Source organism: Sinocyclocheilus grahami, unplaced genomic scaffold (genome assembly GCF_001515645.1).
Source record: "Sinocyclocheilus grahami isolate Dianchi unplaced genomic scaffold, SAMN03320097.WGS_v1.1 scaffold7106.1, whole genome shotgun sequence".
Lineage (NCBI taxonomy): Eukaryota > Metazoa > Chordata > Actinopteri > Cypriniformes > Cyprinidae > Sinocyclocheilus > Sinocyclocheilus grahami.
The window spans coordinates 7,132-9,890 of NW_015511273.1; the positions used below are offsets into that span (position 1 = coordinate 7,132).

Sequence of the window (2,759 nt, forward strand, 5' to 3'; positions counted from 1 at the left end):
TTTTAGTAATTTAGCTTATCAGTGCTCAACACACAACTTTTTTTTAAACTCTTATAAATATAAATAAATGATAAATATTTGATCAGCATGATCTTGTAAATGTATTAAATGAAACCTCTCAGGATCATCCTAGATAGAGAGACAGTATTTGACTACAAAACAACCAAGGTATGAAATTAAATCTGGGTTAAAATGACACGTTTCAGGCGCCATTAATGTAATGGACATATTGAGCCAAGACAGATGTGTGGGAAAGGGAGGCAGACAGTTCTGTGGTTCCCTCACTTTCACTCTCTTTACTGAGAGTGTCTATATAAACACACATTTCTCAACAAATGGAAAAACTATTGATTGGTTTCTCTGACAAAGAGAGGCTTTATACATGCCCTTTCTCTCCACAGTCACTATCCACTGGATGATAAAGTTTTCTCATATATGTTCAGAAGTACCTATACTCTATTTAATTCTCATAATGTTTTTTATAGATAGTGAATCCCTCAAGCAGAAATTTTAAACAGAATAATTCACCCAAAAATTAAAATGTTGTCAAAGTAATTAATATGACTTGAATACTATACTGTATAATATATTCCAAATCTTTTTTTTCAAATTTTAAGTCAAAATCTTGACTATCACTGTATTCCCTCATAATCTTAACTATCACTGTAACTTCCCTTGGCGCATTCATGAGACAAGCAGCAATGCACAATTCATGAACAAATGTTCTTTTGAGTCGGATCTTATCAATGAATCAGTTTATCCATTGAATGACTTGTTCATGGAGTGGATTGATCTGGTTCTCCAGTTTACTCAATGATCTAGCTGTAGTTGTTCACAACCCATTTGAGTGGAAAATAATCAGTGAATAATGACTGTTCGGTCTGTTTGTCGCTCACACAAAGCCATTGCATGGATTCAGAAGACTTCAAATATTTGGATGGCTTTTATGAGACGTTTGCATCTTTTTTTAGCTTTACATTAATAGTTTAAGATGTCGATACGTTTGTTTCTTCATTGGAACAGATTTGGAGAAATTTAGCATTACATCACTTACTCACAAATAGATCCCCTACAGTGAATAGGTGCCGTCAGAATGAGAGTTCAAACAGCTGTTAAAAACATTACACAGTAATCACAAATAATCCACACGAATCTAGTCCATCAGTTAAGGTCTTATGAACCGAAAAGATGTTTGTAAGAAACAAATAAATCATTAAGGCATTTATACAATTGAAAGTAAGTATTTAAGTACTATTGTGAAGGTCACTTCAAGTCCATTCAGTTGTCCTCTCACCTCAAAATCTACAAACATATTTGTTTTGGACTGTTTTCACTTGTAAACAGTGAGTGATCTGTATGTATTTCTCTCCTGATTCAGATGAGATGACTTTTTCACTAGAGAAAGCAATATTATGAGGACTTGTATTTAAGACGGAAGGAACCGTTTAAGTTAAAAACATCTTACTGATGGATTTGTTTATTACAAACATGCAGCTTTTTACATCACAATACAATAATTGGACTGGAGTCATGTGGATTAATTGTTGATTATTGTGATGTTTTTATCAGCTGTTTGAACTCTCGCTCTGATGGCACCCATTCACTACAGAGGATCCATTGATAAACAAGTGATGAAATGCTCAATTTCTCTAAATCTGTTCACATGAAGAAACAAATTCATCTGCATCTTGGATGGCCATTTCTGGATCATTTTTGGGTGAGCTATTCCTTTAAAGCTCAAGTTCTGTTAGTTGTAATGTACAAGAGTCACCAGACTGTTATTAATCATTTATCCTTTTGTGTTCACAGATGAAATAAAGTCAAGATAGGTCAACGACAAGAGGGTGAGTAGAAGATTTTGTATTTATTTTTTTTTATCGGGTGAATTAATCCTTTCATAGCCTTAATGACAGGAAGCAGTAGCTACTCAAAAGAGCCAGGAGTCAGGTTTCCTACTAACATGTCAAATGATAATCTACAAGCATTTTACACTAGCAATCAGCGTTTACTTTGGTGCTGAAAAACTGCACCAATAGCGCTGTTGCTGTCTAAAGACGGACCCTCAGTAAGAGAGGATGGCGTCAAGGTCATTTGAGGGTAACGGTGTACACTGACACTACGCGCTCCCCAAAGGAAGCCATATTTTGCACAATAATCCTATTGATACAACACAATCAAATGCTAAAAGCTTTAATTTCCAAACCAATTCATGACGTAACGGGCACCCTCTTGCAGCATTAGTGTAATAGCCTAGATAGTAAATGATACATTATGCGCTAATTCTCATAATCATTATCTCGCGCTTCCATACTAAACCCATTACAAAACGACAATGCGGATTCCTCTGCAAGAACGCCCATCAGCCTAGGCAAGACACTGCTATACCGGCAAGCACGCAGTCAGTGACACGGATAATAAACGAATGATGCGAGCTGTTGTCCCTGGCAATGGGAATACGGCTGCTGCACGTGCCTGTAACACTCCAATAATACACATCCATGCGCGGAGCACAAATTAAGGCAATAAAGCATAATAATCTGTTTGAGTCGCAGGCATTGAAGAAATAGGAACGGTCCGCTTTAACGGTATGCAATTATAGACCGAAAGTGCAACGTCGATAAGATATTTTGTGGCAATGGGGGCGAGAGGGAACACACAGTACTATTGATCCCTGCACTAATGGGTCGCCCGGATGTGTTTGTATTCCATTCGAGAATTTTAAAATCTTATATAGATGGTGATTTATGACATAATATGGC

The 2,759-nt window shown here is 36.5% G+C and overlaps 1 protein-coding gene across 1 annotated transcript in view; it reads right to left on the reverse strand.

Moving 5' to 3' along the window:
• The window catches only part of LOC107577754 (electroneutral sodium bicarbonate exchanger 1-like), an 8,552-nt gene that overhangs the window by 5,380 nt on the left and 413 nt on the right, over positions 1-2,759 (reverse strand). The gene's annotated exons all lie outside the window — the stretch shown is intronic.